Here is a 13,557-nt window from a genome sequence, read left to right on the forward strand (position 1 = left end):
AAACTCTCTCCAAGTGTCATATGCCTTACAAAAGGCTTTATGAAATGTCTTATTTTGTTGCGCTTGCATTTCTTTACCCCTTTCAGTTAGCTTGCGTTCTCTTGAGCTTGTTCTGAGAGGTTGTTTGTACATCTTCCTCAATCAGAAAACCTTTACCTTTGGTTTTAACTCCAACTCCAAGCCTGGTTCATGACAAAACTCCTTTACTCACAGTTTGTGAAGCCTTTAAGGAGGAAGAAAAAAGGGGCAATTATGGTGATTCTGCACCAAGCTGCATCCACCTCGAGCTGCTGTGTCAACAGGTCCTCCCAGAAGCTGGACGATGGTAGGCTTTCCACTGGACACTGGACAAGTTTTCACTGTAGCTGCCCCTGGCACCATAAAGAAAAGAACGGAGAGCCTCGACTGGTGCATAAGCTTTTATTCGTTTCTCTGGTCCAATTGCCTTGGACTTCACTCCATGAGTTGCACAGTGAAAACTGTTTGGAGATATACAAAGCGTAAATAAAAGGTGAACACAACTTCAATGTCATAACAGAAATAGATTATATTCTCACATTTACCTTGCTCCGCTGGCCAAGGGTGCTAAACAAAACAGTAATTCCTCAAAGCGGCTTTATCTGTAGATTTGACTAGGTGATGGACAGGAAAAACAAACAATGACTATAGTGTCAAACTAATAACTAGTGATGTTACCTGTGACACGCAGGATTCGAAGCTTGTATCACCAAAACGAACCACCGCAGAGCAAAGCACTGTGTCGGAGCTTGATTTGTTTACTGAAAGTCACGTGACCAATGAGCAACGATGCTTCATTCACCCTTCCACCCACGTGACCGCTTCACACATTGTTTCAAACATTTAAAGCAACGCAAACCGAGAGGCGCAGTTTATGGCAAGCCAAATGAGCATTTATTTTGATATCAGGATGTCAGCCAGAATTGTCATTAACATGTAAGCCATTTCTGTCCACTAGTTAACTAGTTAGCCATGTTTGTGTCAACTAGTTAAATAGTGACAGCCTATATGTCAACTAGTTAACTAGTAAGGCCTAAATTCTCTCTAGTTAACTAAAATGTTTCATATCTTACTAGTTAACTAGTATTGCTCAGTGTGTTCACTAGTTAACTAGTGTGCATTTATGTCTACCACAAGTTAACTAGTGTGCACATTTTGACCCTCACTAGTTAACTAGTGAGACAAATACCTTCAAGTAGCTGACTGGTATGCATTACTGCTTTTACTAGTTAACTAGTGAGCAGTTTTTGTGTCAACTAGTTAACTACTGAAGCCTAAATGTGTTCACTAGTTAACTAGTGCACATTTCTGCTGTCACTAGTTAACTAGTGGGCACATTTTCACCCTCGATATTTAACTAGTTGACACAAACATGGCTAACTAGTTAACTAGTGGACAGAAATGGCTTACATTTTCATGACAATTCTGGCTGATATCCTGATATCAGAATAAATGCTTATTTGGCTTGCCATTCAGGTTTGTATGACCTGAGATTGACGGTTCAGGATTCAGTATTCAGTGATAAAACACTGAGTCGCAAAAATGGATCCTGTAGCAAAAAGAGGGCGTTCTGAGATGTGGGAATGTGGGAATGTTTCAATTTAATCTCTCCAAATAAGGTTTGAAAATGTATTTGGTCTAGTCTGGTAAATTACCTTTATAGTAGTAATACTTGGTGCATATTGTAGGGCTATATCTTTTAGACCGTCTGTCATTTTCCTTTAATTAAATTAAAATCTAGTTTGGTATGATTTTTCTTCTTTTATTGGTAATTAATATAATAGTTGATGAGCTTTTCAGTTTGGTTGTACATGTAATGGAATTTAGTATGTCCTATCCTTATGTGAATTTTCTAATCTTCATTTTGTTACTCTATTTCTAAAAAAGATACATAAATTGAGCTAATTATTCCTGCCTAATAATCCAATAGAAATGTGAAAAGTAAAATATTTGAATATGTAGAGAATGTTAATATGTGTACCGTAAATCCTCTAATACAGGCCGGTATTCAATTAAAGGCCGGGTCTCCAATTTTGGCCGGTGTCGGAGTCAGCGGAGGTAAATAATGACCGGTCTCTTATTGTGGCCGGGTGGAATGTGGTGACAAGCAAGTATGAGCGTCCCAGCGGCAGGGTTATAGTCCCCAAATCAACCAGCAGGAGACAGTAGAGGTTCACGCGGACCTTTATTGGGCTTTTTCTTCAACGCTTTGTAACGCTACGGACACGATCCTCTATCACGCTCCTACCAAACAGAGTCACGGTGTCAGTTAACCATGCTAATTCAACCCCTCCACAGAACACACATCACCTTCCCTGTGGCTTACATAACACTCACACAACACGCAAATCAGCACATAGGAACTAGCAGAACGATAGGAAACACATATAACACAATACCCAGAATGCACCTGGCTTACAACCCCAGCCAGGTCATTACACTATCAAGTTCAAAGAGAACGTGCTGATTATGCTGCAGAACACTCTGGGGAGCAGCAGTAGGGGGTGTATGAACTAGTCAACTTCACTATACAGTAATCCCTCGCTACTTCGCGGTTCGTTCATCGCGGATTCGCTGCTTCGCGGATTTTTTCTTTGGAGCATTTTTCAGGGGGAATTCGCAGATTCGCGGTATTTTTCACTGATTCGCGGTATTTTTCTATGCGAAATATCAAGAAATTCTTGTTTTTTTTCATCAATTTCATCATAAAATGCACTTTTTGTAATAAAACTAAAAAAAACAAGTAAAAAAATTTTTTTTCTTGAGTTTTACCCACAAAAAGAGAATGTGATCATACGATAATTCAATAGGGAGTGTGGTTTCACAGACGCGGAAGTGATAGCGTCGGTGAAACGCCGGCTGATCTAGGAAACCCCCGAGCGTTCGAGCGTCAACGAAGTGACACGGAAATGCCGGGCTTTCCAGAAGTAAGTAAGATAACTTACTATGATTGTTCATTGGATTGATCGGTAGGTTGGAAACTCTGATCATGAATCTGAAGAAACGATGACTGATTGGTGAGCTGGAAAGGTGACTTCCGTTTATAGCCGCGGTTTGTGACGTAGGTGCAATGTGAAGGGAATCCCCGCGAGGGGCATGCTGGGAGTCCCTACTACGCGGATTTTCACCTATCGCGGCCAGGTCTGGAACGCATCTACCGCGATAAACGAGGGATTACTATAGTGACTTGTTATGCCTGTCACCGACTAGTCGCTGTCACGTGATAATGACCGGCAAGATGCAGCCCTCGGAAAAGACAGCAGCCTGCTGTCAGCAGGTGACAAGCTCCTGCGCTCGGGGGGGGGGGTGGGGGCAACGCGCTGTGCCAGACCGTGTACTGACACGCGATCGTTCATGTCGGTTCATTTCCTTTAATGTTTTCTGTCTTTTATTTGCGCCTGATGTGTATCGCTGCTGTGGAGCGGGGCACATCAACTTGTCCTCAGACGCACAGATCACTGATGCGGCCGGCAAGCAGGGAGAGCTCCTCTGTTTTCGCGGTCGGTAGATCTGCCTCCTGAGCACAGCCACAGTAACAATCAGGTGTCACCACCTCAAAAACTAATTTAACACGCGATCGTTCATGTCAGTTCATTTCCTTTAATGTTTTCTGTCTTTTATTTGCGCCTGATGCGTTTCGCTGCATGCTGTGGAGCGGGGCGCATCACCTTGTCCTCCGACGCACTGATCACTGATACGGCCGCCAAACAGTGAGCGCTCCGCTGTTTTTGCTGTCGGTAGATCTTTTAGAACTGCAGTTCAAAGGTAACTCATGAGGTGAATATATATGAACCCAGGTAGCAGTTTTTCTTTAGGATTGAGAGGAGATGCAGGAAGATAATAAACAGACAGGACAGAAAAATAGTCAAATAAAAACAAGTTAGTTTTGTACCTGGTGGTTGCAACAAACAGACACCATTGAAGGTAATCAGAAGTGAGGAACAGAAAATGAAATAATTATTTTAATGTTTAGAGCAGCAGGAACTCCGAGAGGCTGCAGGCGCATCAGTGAGTTTGCGGCTGCTGCGCAGGGGGAGGGGGGAGAGGACCGAAGCAGAAACTACCGTTGTTAAAAGAAATGTGTTTAACTTTGAAAATGTGGGAGCAATTTTAATTGTCAAAAACTCCAGCGAACCATTAGTTCATTTTTCTCAATTAGAAATAGAGGCCTGCATCTAATACTGGCCCTCCTTCCAATAAAGGCCTGGAGCTTGATGAGCTTGAGTCAAATACAGGCCCGGGCCTGTATTAGAGGATTTACGGTAAATTAGATATATTTCATCACGTATCCCATAAAAATAAACATTGTTTCATTTCAAGTATTCACACCAAGAAAAGCAATTTTAGTGTATTTAATGTAATGTTCAAATTCAAGATACTATTATATGATCCTGAGGAAGCTTTTTAATGCTTTATTTGTCCATAAAGTTCAATACACCATTCATTTTCAGTAGAATTGGCTGGCAATACAATGAAATACAAACATTAACCAGCAGATGTCCTCCCAGAGTTTTGAAGCATTGAACCTTGAACCTTTTTTCAATACAATTGGATTGTAAAGCTTTGTTGGTTCAAAAGGCTTCACATCATCATCACTACTGATAACCCAAACAAAAGTGTCAAAACTTACTTGGGGATGCAGTCGGCAATGTGCAGCTGAGGTGACTTTAGGCTTAAGACCTAATTTCAATACTTCAAACAGTGTTAACTTCTCCACAAACAGATTAGCCCAAACAATTTCCTCTGGAAGGGTGTGGCTTATATACATTCTGTGAGCCAATTAAGGGTCATTGCCATCAGCTGCTCAGCTGGCAGCTACACACACAATTCTTCAGAACCAGCTGACCGGGGTAACCTAATCAACAGATTGTTGGCCCTTCATCTAGTCTCAGGAAGTTACAGATAACAGGAGGGTGATCAAATAGGTCATTCTTCATCACTCTAAAATGTAAAATAAAATTGATGACCCTCCGTTTAAACAAACACCTACACTGTTACATCAATAACCCTGTGACGTCAAAATCAGTTATATCCATCAGTGCGGTTGTCCTGTTCTGATTTTTTTCATGTAGTTGTGGTTTAGGCATTTTTTTTGCCATTATCACTGATAAAAGCTGTGGGTTTATTCATTTGTGAATGAATTAAGCAATACAGATCACAGTCCAATGTTTTTGTTTTGTTTTGATTTTTAAGTAAGGTTCAGCAAATGCTGTCGAATCACTGATAGCCATCATCTGGGAAGTGAAATATGAACTGTTTCCAAGTACCGCTGTAATGTGCTTGCATACCACTAGGCAGAAGAAAAAATATTTGCATTTAGAGTCTCACTCACTGATTGGCTCTGCCACGTCAGGCTAACGTATGATTGGCTGTCCCTCTAACTCGCTGCCATGGAGACGACAGACCGGTGTTTTGCTTGTCTGCAGGAGTCTGCGTTCATCTACCTGTAAGTTTTTATTCAGCCTGCGTCACGTCAGCTCGATGGATTTTAACCTCAGAGCTTTTGTTTACATTAACATTTGTGTGTGTGTGTGTGTGTGTGTGTGTGTGTGTGTGTGTGTGTGTGTGTGTGTGTGTGTGTGTGTGTGTCAAGCAGAGTTAGCATATCAGACAGAAAAGTGAACATGAGAGACTTCTTCTGAAGTGAAACTAGAGAAACACAAGAACCACGTTATTTCTCACTCTAGATTCTCTGCGTCATGGAATTAAAATAATTCCAACGGTTTCAAAAAGGGCATAAAACGAGCTTTCCAACGATGTAATTCACGTTACTCCAAAAATCGTTATTAGAGGGAAACCGGCTTTGCAGCGTCACAGACAGAAACGGAGCGAACCGTGACGGGAGAGCGGAACGACCCGGAGGAGATCATCTGATCATCTGCATCAGCTTTTATAACGTTATGGAAACATCACACAGAAAATCCACCTGGTTGGTCAGGTGTCCCAGAAGTTTCTGTAGCTGGTGACACGATGGACAAATTACAATCACACTTGTTTTTCTTTGAACACTCAACTATTTACTAAATGATTCTGCTTCATTCCAGCATTATTTATACTTACAGTAAATATTTATTTGGCTGAAAATAGAAATTTTTATCAGTGCAGAATTTTATTAGTTAAGTTTATGTCATGAAATGTTTAACTTTCACATGTTATTACCATTTATGTGGCTTATTGATCTTTATAATGCTGGTAGGAATGTAGCTACAGTTGTGATGAATGTTTGTTTATTTAAGGACCGTGTACAATATTAAACATACATATTGAAATTTGATGCATTGTACCTGATTTAACGTGAAGCAAATTCACATCTGCAGTCCTGAATGAATGAGTGTTATCTTATGTGTAGCGCCATGAATGGCCTCTAATTTGTGACAATGGTCACATTTTCCCAGCTGGGTCAAGCTGGGTCGACTGTAACTTTGCCCCACAGATTAACCCGCCAGGAGCCGTGATGTCTGCTGAAACCATCTTTATCTGCTGCTGTTCCGTCCCAAGATGAAGGACACTTCAAGTTTCACAATAATTATTTTAAATAATGATTTTAATAATCTCTTGACTTTATTACTGTTATTACAAACATCATAAAGAATCTCTTGATTCAGTATAAATGTATTTTAATTACTGGAATGACTTATTATGCTTGGGTATAATAATAATTATGGTTGATAATCCTAATGTGTGTTCAGTAAACCAGAAGGTCATCTTGCACGTTAGCCAGCCTCATTCAGAAGGGATCTAGGGTAAAGGGTAAAACCATCACATGTCTTTACTTCATGACCAAGCTTTCTGACGCTGAGAGGGCATGTTCTGAGGGTTTTGTTAAAACCAAATCCCGCAGCAAAAAGTTCAGTTCTTGAACCATACCAGGAGAAGAGGGACGGCCGCCCAAATCTCTACTAAGCATTCTGTCACGCCGATAGAATTGCTCCGAATAAACGCACTTGTTTCCAGCTGACGCAAAACTCCTTCAAAGTTATTTTATTTTGAGACGCAAATAGTTTCACCAGTCGAGTGACCCACAGAGACATCTCAGGACCGATTTGGTTGCACTAAGGTCCTTCTACCAACCTCATGCCTGGAGGACACCATCTCCACCTGACATCTCGGATCCAGAAGAGGGTCTCCTGATATGGGTGAGGTAGTAGGGGTTGCATGGCTTAATTTTTTTTAAAGTCGACAGTCAAGTAATGAAAATCGAGTCGACTTCGACTAGTTGTTGATGACGTCATACACCTGAAGCCGGGGGGGGGGGGGGGGGGGGGGGGGGTCGGTAGGTTCGCTGGAGTTTTTGACAATTAATATTGCGTCCACATTTTCTAAGTTAACACATCTCTTTTAACAACGGTAGTTTCGGCTTCAACCCTCTCCCACCTCCCTCTGCGCAGCAGCCGCAATCTCACTGATGCACCTGCAGCCTCGGAGTTCCTGCTGCTCTAAACATTAAAAAAAAATATTTCATTTTCTGTTCCTCACTTCTGATTACCTTCAATGGTGTCTGTTTGTTGCAACCAGCAGGTACAAAAACTAACTTGTTTTTATTTGACTATTTTTCTGTCCTGTCTGTTTATTATCTTCCTGCATCTCCTCTCAATCCTAAAGAAAAACTGCTACCTGGGTTCATATATATTCACCTTATGAGTTACCTTTGAACTGCAGTTCTAAAAGATCTACCGACCACAAAAACAGCGGAGTGCCGCTGCTCGCCGGCCGACTACAACGGGACCGTTTTTGCTGCGGAGTTCGTGCCGTAGCGGAGATAGTGGAATCTTGGGGGTGCGTCACTGGAGAACAAAACAGGTGAAGAGCCTCGCTCCGCAGCAGCGAAACGCATCAGGCACAAATAACAGACAGAAAACATGAAAGGAAATGAGCCGACATGAACGATCGATCGCGTGTTTAATTTGTTTTTGAGGTGGTGACACCTGATTTGGCGGTGCTCAGGACGCAGATGTCTGGAGCGTGTCAACGATCAGAGCTTTGCATGCGCAAACTGGTTAAGATTAGGATGGGGTGAGGGGAAGGTAAAATTGCAAGAGGGAAAAGATCACAGTTTGATTAAATGTCCGTTTTACCGCCGGTGTCAGTACCAACGCTCTGGCACAGCGCGTCGCCTCCGCCTCCCGACGCAGGGGCTCATCACCTGCTGGAGGACTGCATCTTGTCAGTCATTATCACGTGACAGCGACTAGTCGATGACAGGCATAAAAAGTCACTACAGAGCCGTGAAGTCGACTAGTCGACTAGTTGATACAACCCCTATGAGGTAGACACTGTTGACAGATTGCATCTGTATGCTGTTTCTTCTAATAAACATCAGTTAGCTGCTAAACAACTTTCCACCCAGAAACGCTTCTCTCGCTGAAAGAAACCTTCTGATATTCATTCAAGCATTCAAAAACTCGCATTTTCATTTTAGCTTCCATTCAGTCACAGGTTTGCTTTTTAAAACAAGTTTTAATATCAAATTGTCTGTTAAAAATTAACATTTCTAAACTGTCATTTCAAATTGTAATTTTTTAAAAGTGTTAGTAATAAATTCTTAACTTTAAAAACTTGACTCTCCTTTGAAATGGAACACAGAATGGTGTATATTTCTGGTTATTGAAAAAGCAAAGATTCCTTTAAACTTCTGATTAAATAAACAAACTTTTGCTATTAAATTTAATTATCTTAAACTAAACATTAATCTTTGGATTAAAAGTAGACCAAGCTCGTTGGCATATGAACTTCTATCGAATATAAAATATCCTAGATATTTATATATAATAGAAGCTTCATTGTTAACTTGTTTGGATCTTTTCTCAGAATCTAACAAAGCTGATTGCAAACAGTGTTGATTCTAGTATGTAGTTAAATACGCTACATATGTTACCTCATTTTTATTTTACTCCACGCCGTTCTCTGAACCAGAGCTTATACCCACCTGTGGTCACTGACAGGGCTGCAGTCAGGAATTTAGAAAATAGAAACAGTCATTAACTGGTCAACATGAGGCAGGGTTCACGCTTTGCAACACCATTCAGAATTTAAATAGTTCATTTGAAATGAGCCCTTTTGAAGTTCCCATTTAGTAATAAATGTAAAAATTTCACATCCATTTAATTATTATTTTTTATACGTTTAAGCTGCGTTTTTAAAGAGTTACAGACATTTAGCACTTTTTATTACAATTTTACAGCCATAGAACAAAAAAAAAAAACAAAAAAACAAGGTGGCCCAGTTATCATTCTGGTCATAGAGGGTTAAACATGTGATGAATGTTCTCCCGCCCATGAAGACATGGTTCAAAGTGAATTTGAGCATAAATACATATGTTTTATTACTTTATTATGTATTTTAATTATTAACTTTTACGTTGTTATTATAACACTAGAAATAAATAATGAGGGAAATCAGCACCATGAAGAAAACCTATGGTTTCTTTCAGGAATTTCCTACAGACAGGAAAAGACCCCAGCTAACATAGCTGCAGATCACACTGGATAACTTCATGTGGTTGCATTTATTCTACTTATATTTTACTCATATTTTACCACCTCTTACATGAGCTGTCTTTAGTGAGCGCAAAGTCAGTGTTGTTGTACGCTTGTGCAATGACAAATTATTTAGAATCTTGAATATTGTTCAATGTACTTCCTGAATGAGTGACTTTTAAGGCTAAATGAGTAAAATAACAAATACTGACAGAAGGACAACTTGTGTGTTCTTCCATTATTTTGTAATGCATTGCATTATTACCTCATTTTGGAACAAGACTCAGTACTGGAAGATAGTCAAAAATCAAAGAACTTGGACAAAAATGTGGTTGTAACATCTCTAGATATAAATCACCTTTAAAAACTTAAACATTTATTTCTAAACTAACATTACCTTCAATTAATGACACTAAATTACATATTTTTCCTAGTTTGTATTATTGTTAGAACCCAAGGATGTCACTATATCATCGTCGTCTTCCTCCGCTAATCCGGGTCCGGGTTGCGGGGGCAGCATCACAATTAGGGAGCTCCAGACCGTCCTCTCCCCGGCCATCTCCACCAGCTCCTCCGGCAGGACCGATGTAACCTCTCCAACGTGTCCTGGGTCGACCCGGGGGCCTCCTGCCGGCAGGACATGCCCAAAATTTCTCCCCAGGGAGGCGTCTGGAAGGCATCCTGACCAGATGCCCAAGCCACCTCAACTGACTCCTTTCGATCTGGAGGAGCAGCGGTTCTCCTCCGAGTCCCTCCTGAATGTCCGAGCTCCTCACCCTCTCTAAGGCTGAGCCCAGCCACCCTACGGAGGAAACTCATTTTGGCCGTTTGTATCCGTGATCTCGTTCTTTCGGTCATTACCCAAAGCTCATGACCATAGGTGAAGATTGGGACGTAGATCGACCGGTAAATCGAGAGCTTGGCTTTCTGGCTCAGCTCCCTCTTCACCACAACGGATCGGCTCAGCGTCCGCATCACTGCAGACGCCGAACCAATCCGCCTGTCGATCTCCCGATCCCTCCTACCCTCACTCGTGAACAAGACCCCAAGATACTTAAACTCCTCCACTTGAGGTAGGACCTCTCTCCCGACCCGGAGTTGGCAAGCCACCCTTTTCCGGTCGAGAACCATGGTATCAGATTTGGAGGTGCTGATCCTCATCCCAGCCGCTTCACACTCAGCAGCGAACCTACCCAGCAAGAGCTGAAGGTCAGAGCTGGATGAAGCTAGGAGGACCACATCATTCGCAAAAAGCAGAGACGAGATTCTCCTGCCACCAAACTCGACACACTCCACACCACGGCTGCGCCTAGAAATTCTGTCCATAAAGGTAATGAACAGAACCGGTGACAAAGGGCAGCCCTGGCGGAGTCCATCCCTTACCGGGAACAGGTCCGATTTACTACCGGCTATGCGGACCAAACTCACGCTCCTCTGGTAAAGGGACTGAATGGCCCTTAGTAAGCCACCCACCCCATACTCCTGGAGCGTCCCCCACAGCGTGCCCCTGGGGACACGGTCATAAGCCTTCTCCAAATCCACAAAACACATGTGGATTGGTTGGGCAAACTCCCATGCCCCCTCCATCACCCTTGCAAGGGTATAGAGCTGGTCCACAGTTCCACGGCCAGAACGAAAACCACATTGCTCCTCCTCAATCTGAGATTCAACTATCGATCGGACCCTCCTCTCCAGTACCTTGGAGTAGACCTTTCCAGGGAGGCTGAGGAGTCTGATTCCCCCTATGGTTGGAACACACCCTCAGGTCACCCTTCTTAAAGATGGGGACCACCACCCCGGTCTGCCACTCCACAGGAACTGCCCCCGATGACCACGTAATGTTGCAGAGACGTGTCAACCATGACAGCCCTACAACATCCATAGCCTTGAGATACCCAGGACGAATCTCATCCGCCCCCGGGGCTCCGCCGCGGTGTAGTTGTTTGACTACCTGAGCAACTTCTGCCCCCGAGATTGGACAGTCCATCCCCGGGTCTCCCGGCTCTGGTTCCTCCTCGGAATGCGTGTTGGTGGGATTGAGGAGCTCCTCAATGTATTCCTTCCACCGTCCGACTATAGCCCCAGTTGACGTCAGCAGCTCCCCATCCCCACTGTAAACAGTGTGAGCAAGTTGCTGCCTTCCTCTCCTGAGGCGCCGGACAGTTTGCCAGAACCTCTTTGGAGCCGATTGATTGTCTTTCTCCATGGCCTCACCAAACGCCTCCCACGCCAGAGTTTTTTCCTCGGCAACTGCCACTGCTGCACCCTGCTTGGCTATCCGGTACCTGTCTGCTGCCTCCGGAGACCCACAGACCAGCCACGCCCTGTAGGCCTCCTTCTTCAGCCTGACGGCTCCCCGAACCTCTGGTGTCCACCAGTGGGTACGGGGTTGCCACCACGAATGGCATCGGCCACCTTATGACCACAGCTAGCAACAGCCGCCTCAACAATCGCAGAGTGGAACAAGGCCCACTCGGAGTCAATGTCCCCCCACTGCTCTCGGGATGCGGTCAAAGCTCTGCCGGAGGTGGGAGTTGAAGACCGTCTTGACAGGTTCTTCTGCCAGGCCTTCCCAGCAGACCCTCACTATGCGTTTGGGTCTGCCAGGTCTACGTGGCATCTTCCCCTGCTATCTGATTCAACTCACCACCAGGTGGTGATCAATTGACAGCTCCGCTCCTCTCTTCACTGGGGTGTCCAAAACATACGGCCGCAGGTCAGATGATACGACTACAAAGTCTATCATCGACCTGCGACCTAGGCTGCCCTTGTACCAAGTGTACCGATGGGCATCCTTATGTTCGAACATGGTGTTTGTTATGGCCAAACTGCGGCTTGCACAGAAAACCAATTAATGAAACACCACTCGAGTTCAGATCAGGCGGGCCGTTCCTCCCAATCACACCCCTCCAGGTCATGCTGTCATTGCCCACTTGAGCATTGAAGTCCCCAGCAGGACAATGGAGTCCCCTGATGGAGCACTATCTAGCACTCGTCCCAGGGACTCCAAAAAAGTGGGTACTCTTAATTGATATTTGGCCCATAAGCACAAACAACAGTCAGGACCCGTTCCCTGACCCGAAGGCGCAGGGAAGCTACCCTCTCGTCCCCCGGGGTAAACCCCAACACACAGGCAGAGAGTCTTGGGGCTAACAGAAAGCCAACCCCAGCCCTCCGCCTCTCACCCGTAGCAACTGCAGAGAAAAATAAAATTCCTTTTTAACTATATACCTGACTCTGTCTGAGTTAATACAAAGTGTGATCCCTGAACAAGTAAAAGTAACTATAATCTTCTGTTTAAACTTTCAAAGATCAATCAGGTTTATATTTCATATTTATATGGAATCATCACATCTTATTGGTCATAATTAATTTACAGTCGTCACGCTATAATGTGGGACCGCTACAAAGGGAGCCTAAAGTCAGGCCCATCTATTTCCAGAAGTGTCATTTAGAATCGTAGGATGAAAAAAAATACTAATAAAACAAGTAAAAAAATAAAATAAAAGAATAATTTTAGGATGATGTCCAAGGAAGGTCCCGGACATTTCATTTAGCAGCAAAGCCCCTCAAGATTTTTTTTCTTGAGAGGCACTATATAAATGTTTGTTTTCTTTCTGTCTTTAAGGTAAATGTGGTGCAATAACATTTGTCTTTTTATCACAGGTAGAAAACAACAGCTACACTTACTCAAAATCATAGGTACAAGTACACAAATTTGCACATTTTGAGCCACACATAAAAAAATCTACAGTTACAGTTTCGCCCCAGTATATCCAAAAGATATGGTACAAAAATATTTGTGTCTCAAATCTGGGAACTTCAAATCACAGAGAAAATTTCTATCATTCACAGATACAAAACGACTGCTTCACCTATTCAGAATTTTTGGTACAAGTACACAAATTGTATTCGCTGAGTCACACATAAAAAAATTCTTATACTTACAGTTTTGGCCCAGTTGATCTAGATTAAATGGTGCAAGACACGTCTACAAACTACTTTTCACAGAAGAACTTGTGTGTAAACAGCTTCGCTCTTCACCTCTAAGCTTAATAAAAAC

Source organism: Nothobranchius furzeri, chromosome 2 (genome assembly GCF_043380555.1).
Source record: "Nothobranchius furzeri strain GRZ-AD chromosome 2, NfurGRZ-RIMD1, whole genome shotgun sequence".
NCBI classification, from domain to species: domain Eukaryota; kingdom Metazoa; phylum Chordata; class Actinopteri; order Cyprinodontiformes; family Nothobranchiidae; genus Nothobranchius; species Nothobranchius furzeri.